General features: G+C 37.7%; 1 pseudogene; it reads right to left on the bottom strand.

The window, feature by feature from the left end:
* Nucleotides 1–4,592: 4,592 nt before the first annotated feature.
* On the bottom strand, nt 4,593–5,116 carry LOC122896578 (annotated as a pseudogene).
* Between the last annotated feature and the right edge of the window lie 12,439 nt (nt 5,117–17,555).

The raw sequence follows: 17,555 nt of genomic DNA, 5'->3' as shown, positions 1-17,555 counted from the left end.
ACATCTATCAAAATAAGTGGATTTTATTGAAGTAATGACATTCAGTCACAGTTAATAGTAAGTGTCAAGCAAGCAAATGGGAAAAAATTGGTTAGGGCACAAACAGAAGTATTGTTTAATTGTATGCCAATAGCTTTGATCTCTCCAACTCACAGGGAGAGAGATTAAAGTCAATGACAAGAACTATGAAAAACTTTTTAGGGGGGAACACATTTTCATAGTCTTAAAACAAAGTTAAAGTTTTCATCCTAGATTTTTTTTTCCCTCTAGCTTTAACTTTATCACTTATTTGGTCAACAGATACTATCATGAAAATTTGAAGTGATGGAATTTCTCACTGGCAATATTTCTATCATTCATTTGAAAAAGGGTTATTTTAATATAGCCTTTTCCAAGGTCATACCAGGCCAGAGGTAAAAAGAACAGAGATCCTACCCCTTTTTTCTTTTGCAATTCTTCTCCCACTTTTATTTATTTAGTTTTTAAAGTACAATTTGTTGAGAGCTTATTAAGTGTCAGTCACTTAACTTGCAAGTAAATAGGTTCAATTACTTTTTAAAAATATTTTTATTTATTTCTAAAATTTCTTTTCAGTGTTCAGAGTTCATTGTTTATGCATCACACCCAGTGCTCCATGCAATACGTGCCCTCCATAATACCCACCATCAGGCTCACCCAACCTCCCACCCCTTGCCCCTCCAAAACCCTCAGATTGTTTCTCAGAACCCACAGTCTCTCGTGGTTCATCTCCCCCTCCAATTTCCCCCAACTTCTTTTTTTTTTTTTTTTTGCCATCTTTCCCCCATCCTATGCACACTCTAGCTCATTAACCAAATAAGCTGGGTACCCTAGTGTGTCACATATGATGTGTTCCCATGGTTTGCTTATGGCCTTTACCATGTTTCTGCTTTTTTTTTCCTGTCTTAGTCAAGCTCAGATATCTTCAAATATCTCTAGTCTCTGATATAAAAATAAAAGGGTAGTTCTGCCTCTGATGAAGGCTTATTTACTGCTGCCCTTTATTGTGTAGGGCTAAGTAGGGCCAATGCCATTGAACAGATGTGATTGTCAGTTGACTTAATGAGCTAAACCCAATCTGAGACTCCTTACTCCCTCCCTTATCCCTGGAATGTGGGTTCCCCTTGCCTTTCCCATTCCCAGAGGCTGCTCCAATGACCTAGCTTTGATACACTGATATGGTATTGTAAATAGTATATATGACAGAACAGTATATATGACTGAACTCCGTTAAGGCCTCTACAAACTTTTAAGATTTGGTGGGCAGGTGAAGAAAACCATTGTCTTACTGTCACCCAAGACAAGTATCAAATATAAGTTCGCTTTGCTTATTAAAACTGCCAACTATCAACCTGGAGTAGTCTGTCTCTTTCTTCTGTCTCTCCCTGCCTGCCCTTCATTTATGGGAGTTGGTTTTAGATTTCACCTAGGAAGCTCCAGTGCAGGTTGTATGAACAAACAATGGGGTCATAGAATAGGGATCACAGAGGCTGCTAGAAACCTAATGCTTTGTTAACTTTTCCACCAAAATATACCTAAAGAGATCAAGTGTGTAAAAAATGCCCTCTAAGGTACACTGTTACAATGCACATTCTTTGAATTCAGGGTTTTAACAATGTATAAATATTTCACACTTTATTCCATTATAAACCTTTGTTTCTTTTAATATAAAATAATATCTTCAACCATTCACAATCAAATAAAATTGATGATCAGGGAAAATAAAAGAAATATGAAAGTATAAATGGGTAAAATGATTTTCAGATTTCTTTTTTAAGTTTGAAAAAATTGTCATTTATTTGACAGAAAACTTTTGAATTTAATAAGGAAATGGAAATAATTGGTACTTACATGAATTCAAATGTTTTCACTAAGTACCAAACAGAATAGTTCCAAATCTTTTCACTAAGAATCTCTATTACTGAAAGACTGCTTAAAACTTAACCAGTGTATTTAAGTTTTTAATCAATAAATTTGAAGCTGCCAATCACAGCTTCTAACTGGCATGAAGTAACCAGATTAAAAAACTTGAAGCCATATAATGTGAGTAAAAATTACTTTTAAAAGCTTTGTTCAACCTACATGAATGATATTTGTTGGCCTCAGGCTGTGTGCCCCACATACATGCACAAAAACAAAAAAAAAAAGTCATAAATATTATACATAAAAAAGTAAGTGGTCTCTGTACATTTGGAACAATGCCTACTTCTCATGAAGTGCACAAACACAAATCACTAATTCCCAGGAAGAACCAAGAAAGGATGGTAAGGAGAGAAGTCCTGTGTCCTGGAGATTTGGTAGAGAGGGCATGCAGAAGCTTCAGGGACCAGGAGGCATCCAGGCCAAATAAACTAAGGTGGATGTCAATGTTATGTAGGGAGCGGCCTTCAAGGCTGAAAGAAACAAAACCAGTGAGAACACATAGTGGTAGAAGTACTGCCTGTTCAGAAGACAATAAAAGCATTTGTTTCTGGTAAGGAGATGTAATTTGATAAGAGACTTTAATAACCAAGGGAGCAAAATCTCATCCAAGAAAGACCACATACAATGCGGGTCTGTATTTCTCAACAGCAACTCAATAGAAAATCTCTTTGGCCTATGTAACCAAGAAGAGTACAAAACATCTTCCCAACACTGAGGATCCCATGATCTTTGAGGGTGATAAGTCACTGAGGGTCCCCCTGTAGCCCACTCCCCACACCAAGGCCCCAGTCCCTTAGGACCAATGTCACTCATTAACAAGAATCTTCCTTAATAGAAAATTCTGGTACCCCAAAAAAAAAAAAATAATAAAAAAAATAAAAAAAAAAAATAAATACTTAAAAAAAAAAAAAAAAAAGAATATGAAGAGCGTTAGCAAGATAGAAGGGAAAGAACAAAATATACAAGTAGAAAACATGACCCTAGGGGAAACAGACAATTTAGAGACTAGAAACTTTAAAAAAAGACAAGATGCCTAATATAGCCAACAAGATTCAACAAGACTTATAACCATAAAACAAAAAGAATGATTTAAATTGGTAAATTAAACACAAATAACATGAAGGAATAGAAAATATGGAAAGCAAAGTTGAGATAGTCTTCCGGAATACAGATAAAAAGACAAAAACTTATACAGAAACCACCCAGAAGATGCAGTATGTAATAGAAGCCCCAAAAGAAGAGAACAGAGAAAATGGATGGGAGAAAATAAAATAAATACTGAAAGATACTTTCTTAGAGTGGACGGGTTTGAGTTTCAGGATTGAAATGCTCTACTTTCGGGCCCACAGAGATACTGTACCTCGACAGTCTCGTGAAAAATAAGCAAAATATCCTGTGTCTTCAGAAGTACAAAAATAAATCTGTCCACGAAATATGGGAATGAAAAATAAATACTGTTTCTCATGATTACCTTAAAAACACAAAACAAGGGGCACCTGGATGGCTCAGTGGGTTAGAGCCTCTGCCTTCAGCTCAGGTCATGATCCCAGAGTCCTGGGATCGAGCCCCACATCCGGCTCTCTGCTCAGCAGGGAGCCTGCTTCCTCCTCTATCTCTCTCTGCCTGCCTCTCTGCCTACTTGTGATCTCTGTCTGTCACATAAATAAATAAATAAAATCTTTTTAAAAAACCACAAAAAAAAAAAAAAAAAAAAAAAAGAAAATTCTGTAAATAAATAAATAAATAACAAATACAGAAATGGCACAAGCAAACAAAACTCCAAATAAAAATAGATAATCATAGCAAGATTTAACTTCTCTCTCTGCATGTATGCCTCAACAGTGCTGCTGAGAACAAAGTCTGTCCCCTTACTTACAATGATTCATCACTGCATAGCGTAACAACATTTAGCCTATCTCTGTTCCTATAACATACCTCACTCCAAAAAGTGAAAAACAAAACAAACAGAACACACACACACACACACACACACACACACAAAATATAAACTTAACTAATAATATTTGACATCAACCTAAGGATCCTACTGTATTACTCTACACTAAGGTGTATACTACTACACAAGGATATTATAATCATTTCAGCCTATTTACAAAATATCCTCATTCTGAGAGCTCCAGAAACATTACAAACATTGCTGCATTACATTCCTCTTCTTGAGATAATTTAAAACCTTGAAACATGCAAATTTACCTATTTTTCTGCACTACCATAGAGGGGTAATTGTCATAAAAGGTGTACAACCAAGATCCTCATCCTCTGATTCTCAGATCAGATCATACATTCTTTCTTTCAGATCATGCAAGTTAACCTAAAATCTGAAACCCAAAGAGATTAAGTCATACAAAAAATGCAAACAGAAAAAATAAACATAAAAAGGAATCTGTAAGTGGAATTACACTAACAATCTAAATGTTGATAAAGAGAGAAAAATTTACTTGATTTACCAAAACTATAGACATTTCATAAAGTATTTGAGAAATAGTGCTTATACCAATAGGGGAAAATTTTTAAGTGAGACAATCAAACAAAAATCATATTGTTCTTTGGCAAAGAGTTCTTCCAAATGTCATATCCACAAGAAGTAATGTTTGACTCACATGCCAGATCACCTTCAGGTCAACTTTGACTCAGGTTTTGCTTGGTGCAATGATATTAGCAGATTCCTACAGGAGGTAGGTCAAGGAGCACTGAGGGACTTTGGCTGGCTTTGTGTGATGCATGTTGATGTTCTCCAGTACCTGCTGCCAATGCCTCAGTTTTGTCAAGTGCTTCTGGACCAGAACATCTTTCTGCTATAATTCACTTCTTAGTTCTGAGACATCCTCTTTGATAACTTGCTCTGGTTCCTGGACAAATAACCATAATCTTTTTTTTTTTTTGAGGAAAAAAATATTCTGTTTACAATATCCAGATATTTCTGTATACACTGATCAACACCACTTCCAATTTCTTGCTGATTCATGTCGTTGACATAGTGAATCACAAGAGAAGTGAAGCAAACATCAAGAGATGACTCCAAATCCTCTACCAAGGTACTGGTAGAAGTTTTTGGAGGGCCTGGCACAGTCTAAAGAAATAAAGCCTGGCCTCTGGAGTCCCTGGGGTGTCCAGGTAGCTGCCTGGAAAAGATACCTCCCAGTGGAGCCAACATTTCTGAAAATCTCTTTTTCAGGTTTCTAAATTGTCTAATGGAAATGAAGTTCCAGTCCCTGGTTACAACATGAAATCATTTAAATAATGTATGCAGTTAAAGGGATCAGAGTCCTCCACAAGATCTCTCTCACTTCTGTAAGTCCAGGGGATCCCAAAACCACCTGTAAGTTTGAAATTTTGTTGAAAAGATGTACAAAATTATGTAAGTTGTTACATCCATAAATTATTACAGAGAAAGTTTACAAATTAAAATCACAGAGAAAGTTTACAAATTAAAATCAGCCAAATGAAGAAGCATAGAAGCAGAGGCCAAGAGGCACTTAAATGAGAAGCTTCCAGGTGTACTCTCCCAATCAAGTATGGATGGTATTACCTCCTCCCAGTCAATAATGTGTGACAATGTGCACAGAGTATTGATATCCACAGAAGTTCACAGAAGCCTCTGATGTCCAGTTTTTATTGGGGTCTGATCATATATTACCCAAGTAGCTGATCTTTATTTTCTATCCCCTCAAAATATTAAGCTTAGTATCTTTAGTCATCAGTTTCTCCAATGGTCTGAACTAAGACTGTATGACCCAAAGCCCCTATCATAACTCACAGTAATAAACTCTCTAATGGCCACAGGCTGTAAGCAAGCAAAGATACTCCAAGCATGCAGGACATTTCAGGAACCTAGAGATAACCTCCCAGCACCAAGGACAATTTTCAGACTGCTTTTGGGTAAAGTTTATTCCTCATGTACCCTAACAAATTTTTATCATTTAGGTAAACTATAGCTAAAAATCACATTTCTCAAACATAATCATGTAATAAGCCCTCTAAACCATAGATGTTTAGTCCTCCAATATCAGTGAGAAAGTGCTTAACTTTCCTTTGTATAGAAAAATCTCTAGAGAAAACTCTAGAACCCAAAAGAATACATAAAATAAAACATTACACTAGCGACTTTCCAAACACTATTGAGTATAGCTATAAAACCAGATTTTCATGATTTTCTGGGAATCCTAAAATGCATGGTGGTGTTTTAATTTGATTAGTTTCTCAGGTAGTGTTCTTGCCTTGCTCCTTTCCCATATATGAAAAATGTAGATTATTCATGAAAGGACAGATCCAAAACAAATAAAAAAGAAACATGGAAACAATGACAATTAGCAACCTTGTTTTGTTTTTGTTTTTGTTTTAATTTCACTTATTTGAGGGACAGCAAGAGATAGAGAGAGCACAAGCAGGGGGAGGGGAAGAGGTAGAAGCAGACTCCCTACTGAGTAAGGAGCCCAATATGAGGCTTTATCCCATGACCTCAAGATCATGACCTGAACTGAGGGAAGATGCTTAACCGACTGAGATACCCAGGGACCCCATTTAGCAACCTTGTTTACAGAAGCTTCAGACAATATTATAGCAGGAAGTATTGGCTTTGAGGATTATCACTAGATTCTCACTGTTTAAATGTCACTGAGTATGAAGCTGAGTTAATGCCCCTGTTATTTAGGTGTTTTCTCCTTTTAATTTTTATAATTTATTTTTTATTTTTATTATATTTTACTATGTTATGTTAGTCACCATACAGTACATCATTATTATTATTTTTTTATGTAGAGCTCCATGATTCATTGTTTGCCTATAACAACCAGTCCTCCATACAATACATGCCCTCCTTAATACCCACCACCAGGCTCATCAATCCCACCAGCCCACTCCACTCTAAAACCTTCAGTTTGATTCCTGGAGTCCACAGTCTCTCATGGTTCATCTCCCTCTCTGATTCCCCCCCTTCATTTTTCCCTTCCTCTTCCTAATGTCATCCATGTTATTCCTTATGTTCCACAATAAGTGAAACCACATGAGAGTTAGCTTTCTTTGCTTGACTTATTTCACTTAACATAATTTCCTGTTCCAGCCACATGGACGGATATTGCGTGTATTCATCCTTTCTGATGGCTGAGTAATATACCATTGCATATAAGGACCAAATCTTCTTTATCTGTTCATCTGTCGAAGGGCATCTTGGCTCTTTCTACAATTTGGCTATTGTGGACATTGTTGCTATGAACATTGGGATTCATATGGCCCTTCTTTTTACTACATCTGTATCTTTGGGGTAAATACCCTGTAGTGCAATTGCTGGGTCATGGGGTACCTCTATTTTTAATTTTTTTTTGAGGAAACTTCACAATGTTTTCCAAAGTGATTGTACCAAATTGCATTCCCACCAACAGTATAAGAGGTTCCCCTTTCTCCACATCCTCTCATACATTTGTAGTTTCTTGTCTTGTCAATTTTTGCCATTCTAACTGGTGTAAAGTGATATCTCAATGGTTTTGATTTCAATTTCCCTGATGTTGAATATTTTTCCATGTGTCTGTTAGCCATTTGTGTGTCTTCTTTGGAGAAGTGTCTGTTCATATATTCTGCCCATTTTTTTGACTTGATTATTTGGTTTTTAGGTATTGAGTTTGAGAAGTTTTTTATAGATCTTGGATACAAGTCCTTTATCTGTAGTGCCTTTTACAAATATCTTCTCCCATTCCATTGTGTTGTCTCTTTGTTTTATTGACTGTTTCCTTTGAACATGTAGGTAAGGATATTTTTTCAGCAAGGCTATAATTCTGAATAGATGGAGAGAAAAGGAGCTTCCAAGACTGGCAGAAACTGAAAAAACTATGTGGCCACTAGGCTGGTCCTGCAATAAATATTAGGGATGGGGTTCAATAAAAGGATAAAGACCCCAAGAGTGATATAGACCAGAAATTTACAGAAACAATCTATAGAAACAAGAACTTCACAGACAACATGATTACAATAAAATTGTATCCTTCAATAATTACTCTTAACTTTAATGGCCTAATGCTCCCACAAAACAATACAGGGTTGCAGATTGGATAAAAAGACAGGACCTATCCATATGCTGTCTTCAAGAGACTCATTTTTAAAATATTTTAAAATTTCTTATAATCATAAAATGCATTATTAGCTCTAGGGGCACAGGTCTGTAAATCGATAGGTTTACAGACTTCACAGCACTCCCCTTAACACATATCCTCCCCAATGTCTATAATTCCACCACCCTCTCCCTACCCCCCGCCCCCTGGCAACCCTCAGTTTGTTTTGTGAAATTAAGAGTCTCTTATGGTTTGAAGAGACTCATTTTTAACCTAAAGATACATCCAGACTGAAAGTGAAGGGGTGGAGAATGATCTTTCATGCCAAAGGACCTCAAATGAAAGCTGGGTTAGCAATTCTCATATCAGATAAATTAGATTTTAAGCTAAAGACTGTAATTAGAGATACCAAAGGACACTACATCATGTTAAAAGGATATATTCAACAAGAGGATATAACAGTTGTAAATATCTATGCCCTCGACATGGGAGCAGTCAAATACATATGCCAACTATTAACCAAAATAAAGAGACATATAGATAATATGCCAATAGTAGCTGATAGTAGTGTGTTATTATCACCACTCCACTCTCAGCACCAGACAGATCATCTAAGCAGAAAATCAACAAAGAAACAACAGCTTTGAATTACATACTGGACCTAATGGACCTCATAGATATATACAGAACATTCCACTCTAAAACAACAGAGTACTCATTCTTATCAAGTGCACATGGATCTTTTTGCACAACAGACAACATACTAGGTCACAGATCAGGTCTCAACTGGTATCAAAAGCCTGAGATTATTCCCTGCATATTCTCAGAGCACACAGCTTTGAAACCAGAACTCAATCACAAGAAAAAGTTTGGAAGAAATTCAAGCACATAGAAGCTAAATACCACCCTACTTAAGAATGTTTGGAACAACCAGGAAATCAGAGAAGAATTTAAACAATTCATGGAAACCAATGAGACCAAAAAAAGCTATGAGATATGACAAAGGTGGTCCGAAGGGAGAAATACACAGCCAACCAAGCCTCACTCAAAAAAAAAAAAAAAGAAAGAAAGAAAGAAAAAGAAAAAAGAAAAGAAAAATCCTGAATACACAAATTCCCTTTACACCTTAAAGAACTGGAGAATCTACAACAAATTAAGCCCTCCCCACACACATATTTAAGACTTTAAGAATAGACTTTAAGAATATTTAAGACTTTAAGACTTTAAATTAAGTATTTAAGAGATCAATGAATTAGAAACTGGAAAAACAGTTGAGCAGATCAGTGAAACTAGAAGCTGGTTCCTTTAAAGAATTAATAAGATCAATAAGCCACTGGCCAGACTTATTCAAAAGAAAAGAGAAAGGACCCAAATAAAGTTATGAATGAAAGGGAAGAGATAGTGACTAACACCAAGGAAATAGAAACAATCATCAGAAATTATTATCAACAGCTATATGCCAATAAATTAAACAACCTGGAAGAAATGGATGCCTTCCTGAAAATGTATAAACTTCTAAAACTAAAACAGGAAGAAACTGACAACTGGATCAGACCAAAAACTAGTAACGAGATTGAACCAGTTGTCAAAAATCTCCCAAAAAAACAAGAGTCCAGGGCCTGATGAATTCCATGGGGAATTCTACCAAATGTTCAAAGAAGAAATAAACCTATTCCTCTGAAGCTGATTCGAAACAGAAGGAAAATGTCCAAACTCATTCTATGAGACCAGCATTACCTTGGCCCACAAACTAGGCAAAGAATTCATCAAAAAGCAGAATTACAAAAAAGAAGAATTACAGACCAATATCCCTGATGAAAATCGATGCCAAAATTGTCAATAAGATCTTAGCTAATAGGATTCAACAGTACATTAGAAGCATTATCCATCGTGAGCAGGTTGGATCTATCCCTGAGATTCGAGTGTGGTTCAACATTTGCAAATCAATCAATGTGATAGAACACACAAATAAGAGAAGAGAAAATAACTATATGGTCCTCTCAATTGATGCAGAAAAAGCATTTGACAAAATACAACATCCTTTTCTAATTAAAACTCTTCAGAATTTAGGAACAGAGGGAACATTCCTCAATTTCATAAAACCATCCATGAAAAGCCAACAGCAAATATCATTCTCAATGGAGAAAAGCTGAGAGACTTTCCCTTAAGATCAGGGACAGGACAAGGATGCCCACGCTTGTCACTGTTATTTTTCTTCTCAACTACATATATATTTTTCTCTATGAATATGCCCTGGGTTATATATAAAAATACAATGATTTGTAATTATATTTTTGTTTTCTCTTACTGTTCTCTGTTCAACAGTACTTATATATTATTTACATACTGAGAACAATTAGGGAAAATCTAAGTGATCTGCTCTATAGATAGCTGTTGGCATATTCTTATTTAGTATGCTAATTAGGTAGTCTTGTTCTGGGGAGACTGGTAGCAGTTTTTCATGCAGGGAGTCTATATCAACCTAAGTCTAAAGGATGTAATGAACAGAATCCAAAGAGCCATGGGAGAAGGGCCTCCCAAAGGAGCTATGAACTTTGGTCTAAGGCCACAGCCAACCCACCAGCACCTTTCAGAAGCAGCTAGAGGAATATTCTTCCCACTCTGGATAACCTACTGTACCTCACATTGACTGAACCCAACTACAAACAAGACTGAAAGGGACCTGGATAATGTAGTCCAAATCAATAAGTCCCATAGTCCATGGAATAAAGTAGAGGAAAGTAGAGAGTGGAGCCAGCAAGGCAAATACATAGGTCTCAGAACTAAGCTCTGGAGAAGCCCAATGCTTAGAAGCTAAGGAAACTAAGATGGACAAGCAAAGGAGACTAAATAGGAATAGAAAACAGGTAGCAAGAAAACCAAGAGAGTGTGACATCCTGGAGCCAAATAAAGGTGTTTAAATAATAAGGAAGTAAATTTTTCAACTGTATCACATGCTACTGGGTCAGAAGTAAATGGATCAAAAATTAACTGCTAGATTTGGTAATGTAGCTGACCCTGGAAACTTTGAAAAGAAAAGCATGAAAATAAATGAAGATCACCCACATGAGAATAAACAGAAGGTACTCATTCTGAGTTTTCACTATAGCAAGTGACACTGCCACTATCCCTTGCATTTGGGAGATACTAAAAGTCTTTCAAAAGAATTGGAAAGCTTTATAGTGGGGGGAAAAGAAGAGTCTTCAGTATTGCTTTGATTAAAATTTGTGGACATGGAGAAGCCAATGACAGGCTAGCTAGAAGGGGGACAGCATATGTGATTGGTTTGGGGATCATATTTGTTTTTTTCTGGTTGGCCTGAGTTGGGAAGGGGAAAATAAATCAGAGAAGCTGCAATCATTGACCAAGACCTGACTCTTTTTTAAATAAGATTTTATTTATTTATTTGAAAGAAAGAGACAGAGATAGTGACAGAGATAACAAGAGAGAGCACAAGCGGGGAGAAGAAGGAGAAGCAGGCTCCCTGCTGAGCAGGGATCCCAATGCTGGACTGGTTTTAAATGTGTCCACAAATTATTTGGTCTCCCTTCCTTTAAGAGGCAGAACTTAATTCCCCTTTCCTCAGTGTATGCAGACTTAAAGACTTACTGGTAATAATAGAATAATGCAGAAAGACAGAGTGTGACTTCAGAGATTAGGTCACAAGGGCACTGTGACTTTACTCTTTTTCTTTGATCACTCAATCTGGACTAAGCCAGCTGCTGTGACAGGAGAGAATGTCCATGTGGGAAAGAACTGTGTCTTTCAACAGCCACGTGAATGAGACATTTTGTAACTTGATCTCATTGTCCTAGCCAAGTCTTCAAATGACTACCACCCAGGATGAGTCTTCTTTTTCTTCAATTTTTGTTTAAATTCCAGTTACTTAACATACAGTGTAATATTATCTTCTGATGTAGAATTCAGTGATTCATCACTTCATACAATACCCAGGTGCTCATCCCAACAAGTGCCTTCCTTAATACCCATTGACTATTTGACCCATCCCCATGCCTACCTCCCCACCTGTAACCATCAGTTTGTTCTCTTTAGGTAAAAGTATTTTTCCTGGATTGCCTCCCCCCCACCATGTCCATCTGTTTTGTTCCTAATTTTCCACATATGAGTGAAATCATATGGCATTTGTCTTTCTCTGACTGACTTATTTTGCTTAGCATAATAGTCTCTAGCTCCATCCATATCCTTGCAAATGGCAAGATTTCATTCTTTTTAATATTTGAGTAAGATTATATATATGTATATACCTGTCCTTACCCATTCATCAGTCAATGGACACTTGGGCTCCTTCCATAACTTGGATATTATTGATAATGATACTATAAACATAAGGGTACATGTATCCCTTTAAGTCGTGTATTTTTGTATCCTTTGGGATAAATACCTAGTAGTGTAATTGCTGGATCATATGGTAGTTCTATTTTTTTTTGAGAGAGAGACTGAGAGTGCTTGTAGGTGTGCATGAATGGGAGGGGGGGCAGAAGGGCAGGGAGAGAGAATTTTAAGCAGACTCCATGCTGAGATGAACTTCAATCTCATGACACTGATATCATGACCTGAGCCAAAATCAAGAGACAGATGCTTAACCTACTGAACCATTCAGCCATCCCAGGGTAGTTCTATTTTTGACCTTTTGGGGAACTTCCATATTGTTTTCCTGAGTGGCTGCACCACTTTGCATGCCTACCACTACAGCTTTGTAATATATCTTGAAGTCCAGAATTTTGATGCCTCCAGCTTTGCTTTTCTTTTTCAAAGTTCCTTTGGCTACTTGGGATCTTCTGTGTTCCATACAAATTTTAGGATTATTTCTTCCAGCTCTGTGAAAGATGCTCATGACATTTTGATAGGGAATGTATTAAATGTGTAAATTGTTTTGGATAGTATAGACATTTTAACAACATTTATTCTTCCAATCCATGAGCATGGAATGTTTTTTCCATTTCTTTGTGTCATCTTAATTTCTTTTTTCAGTGTTTTATAGTTTTCAGAGATCAGACATTTTACCTCTTTGGTTAAGTTTATTACTAGGTACCTTACAGTTTTTGGCACAATTGTAAATTGGATTGATTCTTTGATTTCTCTCTTTGCTAATTCATTATTATATAGAAATGCAACAGATTTATCTATATTGCTTTTGTATCCTGCAACTTTACTAAATTTGTGTATCAGTTCTAGCAACTTTTTGGTGGATTTTTTTTTGGATTTTCTACATACAATATCATATCGTCCACAAATAGTGAGAATTTGACTTTTTCCTTGAAGATTTAGATACATTTTAATTCTTTTTTTTTGTCTGATTGCTGAAGTTAGGACTTCCAATACTGAGCCACCCAGGCGCTCCCGGATTCTGTCTTTCATATCATTTATTGATCCCTCTGTTTCTTCCAGCCTTTTGGTCATTACATCAAATTAGTTTCAAATTTCAGTTATCATATTTTTTCATTTCTGATTTTTATTTAACTCCTATATCTCTATAGTAAGGGTCTCCCTGATGTCTTCCATGCTTTTCTCAAGCCCAGTGGACATCCTTATGATTATTGCTTTAAATTCTCCATCAAGCATGTTACTTACATTTGTTTCAATTAGATCTCAGGTTGTAAACTTTTCTTATTGTTTCATTTGGGATGAATTCCTCCACCTTCACATGGTCTTTTTCTTTTCCAAGACATTTGCCTAGGTCTCTGTATTCTTCACTGTGTCATAAAAGTCTGTTATGGGGATGCCTGGGTGGCTCAGTGGGTTAAAGCCTCTGCCGTCAGCACAGGCCATGATCCCAGGACCCTGGGATTCAGCCCAGTGTCAGGCTCTCTGCTCAGCAGGGAGCCTGCTTCCTCCTCTCTCTGTGCCTGCCTCTCTGCCTACTTGTGATCTCTGTCTGTCAAATAAATAAATAAAATCTTAAAAAAAATAAAGGAAAGTCTTATGTTTCCTGTTTCTGAGAGTAGTGGCTTTATCGAGAAAAGGTCACATAGTGTCTGGGGCCTGGAACTTCAAAGAGTGTCTCTGTTCTGTGTGCACTCTTTTGTTGTGTTTCTATTCCTTTATCCCTCAGGTGAGTCTTCTGGACAGGCTCTCCTTGCATGCCCTTGGCAGTGTTTAGACCATGGCCACTGTGCATTGAGTTTTAATTAGGTGTACTCTGGTCTGCTTGTTAAATGAGACTTGATGCTACTTCCACTGAAACTGAAGCCTTGAAGAATTCTTCAGTGAGTACATATGGTGTGTGTAGGGTTTCCTGCTGGTCTTCTGGGGAAAGGACCCTTTCCACTGGTCCTTAGGCACATTTACCTGAGGAAAAAAACTGTACCCACAGATTGAAGGGTGGCGGGACTTGGTGTAAGCAGTTTAGACAGTCAGTGTTGGCACTGTGCTATTTATTGAAATTGGTTTATGTTGAGGGTTGGGGGAGAGAAATGGTGACAGTTAGCTCCTTTTTTTCTGCTTCTCTCAGGGAAGCAATCCCAGAAGAGTGAATGATTTTCTCTAGCATGTCCTAGGCATTTTTCAGATTGCTGTTTTCATGTTCTCTGCCTCTAAAGTGCTTGCCTGCATGGAACAGCACAGTACACTTTGGGCTCTATCCCAAGGTTGCTGACTTTTAAAACTAAACTTAAGGGGCATGCTGTGAATGGAACCTGTGCTGGTCTTCTGGGGGGGGGTATGGATGCATCTTTCATGGTGAAAGGCAGTTGCACCAGACTGCAGGAGAATGGGATTTGGAGCAAAGCAGGCTTAACAGTCATTTCTGGGTTAGCCACCCTCAGCAATTGTCTCTGTGCCTATGCTGAGGGGTGGGGGAAGCCAATGGCTTCTGTAGGCATTTTTGTACCTGGATAGGCATCTCTATGAATGCTGTCTCTCACATATGCTCCAATAGGAGTGAACAATTTGTCCTTCTGTGTCTTAGGAGATCCTCAGATCCTGGCATCTGTTCTGAGGTTGCTTGCCTGTCTTCTTTCCAGGAGTAGAGCGCACTCTCAGGTGTATCCCAGTCAAACCTGCCAACCTGTAAAATGTTAGCATTTGAGCCCTGGTAGTTGCAAAAATTCACAAAAATCAGCCCCTCTTGTTTTTCCAGCCAATAGCTTAGGAAGTGTTCTCCTTGTGTGCATCTCTGTGAGTTCCACTCTCTCTTGCCTTTCTCCAAGACAAGGACTTTCTGTTTTCTGCAGGACCCATAATCAGTTTCTCCCCCAAACCATGTCTCCACACTTCCTACTTTCCTTGATGTGGCCTTTCTCTCCTTCTAGTTGTGCAGTATGTTCTGTCAGTCCCCAGGTCAATTTCTTGAATATTCAGATTGATAGTTATCTAGTTGTGTTCAAGAGATGAGCGAAGACAGGGTCCTCCTAATATGACACCATCTTAGTTCCTCCACAGACATTTCTCAACCCAGGCTGAGTCTTGATTGAAATCTCCTAAAGATACTTTTTTTTAAGATTTTATTTATTTGACAGACAGAGATCACAAGTGGCAGAGAGACAGGTAGAGAGGGAGAGGGAAGCAGGCTCCCTGCCGAGCAGAGAGCCCGATGTGAGGCTCGATCCCAGAACCCTGGGATCATGACCTGAGCCGAAGGCAGAGGCTTTAACCCACTGAGCCACCCAGGCGCCCCTCCTAAGATACTTTTAAGCAGGACCATACAGTTCAGCCAATCCTGGATTCCTAGCCCACAAGGACAATATGATGTAATAAATCTTTGTTGTATTGAGCTGCTAGATATTAGCGTTATTTGTTATATAGCAATAGATAGCTACTACAACTTAGATTCTGTTCTGAACAGATGAACAACGTCGAATCCAAACACTGAGACTTATAGGGCTATAAGTATCACTACTTCATCTTATTTCACTCTATTTACCAGATTGGATTTCTTTAGATATCAGTTCTTACTGGATGAAATTCAAATTCTCCAGATATTTGGCACTTATTTGTAACATTGGCTACTCACAGGTGGCCAGACTAATTAGTCCATCTAATCCTAGCCCATTTATAACTAGGCTTATTATTTCCCCCCTCATGGTTTAAATTGAAGTCAATATGGATCATGACACTATTTTGTCTATATTTTCATTCTGTAACAAACACTAAGAATAGCTTACTGTATTTCAATGACTATGGTAATCATTAAAGATAAAACTAAGTAAGAGGCGGGTGCCTGGGTGGCTCAGTAGGTTGGGCCTCTGCCTTCGGCTCAGGTCATGATCTCAGGGTCCTGTGATCGAGTCCCGCATTGGGCTTTCTGCTCAGCGGGGAACCTGCTTCCTCCTCCTCTCTCTCTCTCTGCCTGCCTCTCTGCCTACTTATGATCTCTGTTTGTCAAATATATAAATAAAATATTAAAAAAAACTAAGTAAGAGGCAATCCCTACATTCATAGAATTCAGTGTGTAACACAAATTGTTATATCCTACCATACCCATTTCCCTTTCCTCCTTTAGTAATAGAACTTCATGTTTTATCTGGGCATATGACACCCCAGAACATAATTATATTCTCTATTCTTTCTAGGCTGCATGTGGCCAGGTGACTAAGTTCTTTCTAATGAAATGTGAGAGGAAATGGTTTCGCCCCTTTTGAATCAAGTCTCTCCAGAGACAAGGTACCCTTCACTTTTTTGCCCTCTTACTGCTGGCTGGAATGCATAAATAGTAGAACGATTTAGATTAGCCATCTTAGACTATCTGGTGGAAGTCTTGGGTGGAGAACTGTGACAAAGATTCTATCCTTGACTAAACTCTACTCAGGCTACACTGAGTTTTTCAACTGGTCCTTAACTTTCAGAATTCCATGTTCATCTCTGTATTGTCTAATTTTAGAATGAATTCTAAGTTTAACCACAATACCCTATTTTCAATATCTGATCACTGTCCATGTCTAAGGGGATTCTTCATCCTCCACTATCCTCCCAGTGATATCTAATTCACGTGGCCTTCCTTCAGCAAGAATCCTATCAGGTCAGTTTAGCAAGAATCCCTTTACTCCTGATGTTTGCCGTAATTAATTTTACATCTGCTGACCCCCTACCTTGTTTTCTGGCTATAAATTTCCACTTGCCCAGATTGTATTTAGAATTGAGGACAATATTTCTTTCTTACTGTTAAGACACCATTACAGTATCTTTATACTTACTGCAATCCTCTTTATAATCTTTAACTGTTTCAAGGACTTTTATTTTTTTTCCTTAAAAAGTGGCAAAGCTACAGGCTTACCTGGGTGGCTTATTTCATTAAGTGTCCAGCTCTTGATTTCAGCTCAGATCATGATCTCATGGTCATGGACTAGAGTCCTACATTGAGCTCCATTCTGGGTGTGGAGCCTGCTTGGGATTCTCTCTCTCCTTCTCTATTTGCCCCTCCCCCACCTTTCTATCTCTCAAAAAAATAGCAAAGTAACAAGTTAAAAGGATTGTGGAGCCACTATATCAGTTCTGGATTGCCTATACTTGGACTGCACCAGATAAAGAAATTAATTGTTTAAGCTATGTAATAAATCTTTAGTCTAATGAAAAGTGACATTAGTTCTATCTAGA

The sequence above is a fragment of the Neovison vison genome, chromosome X (assembly GCF_020171115.1).
Source record: "Neovison vison isolate M4711 chromosome X, ASM_NN_V1, whole genome shotgun sequence".
NCBI classification, from domain to species: domain Eukaryota; kingdom Metazoa; phylum Chordata; class Mammalia; order Carnivora; family Mustelidae; genus Neogale; species Neogale vison.
This window is presented reverse-complemented; position numbering and strand designations above follow the sequence as displayed.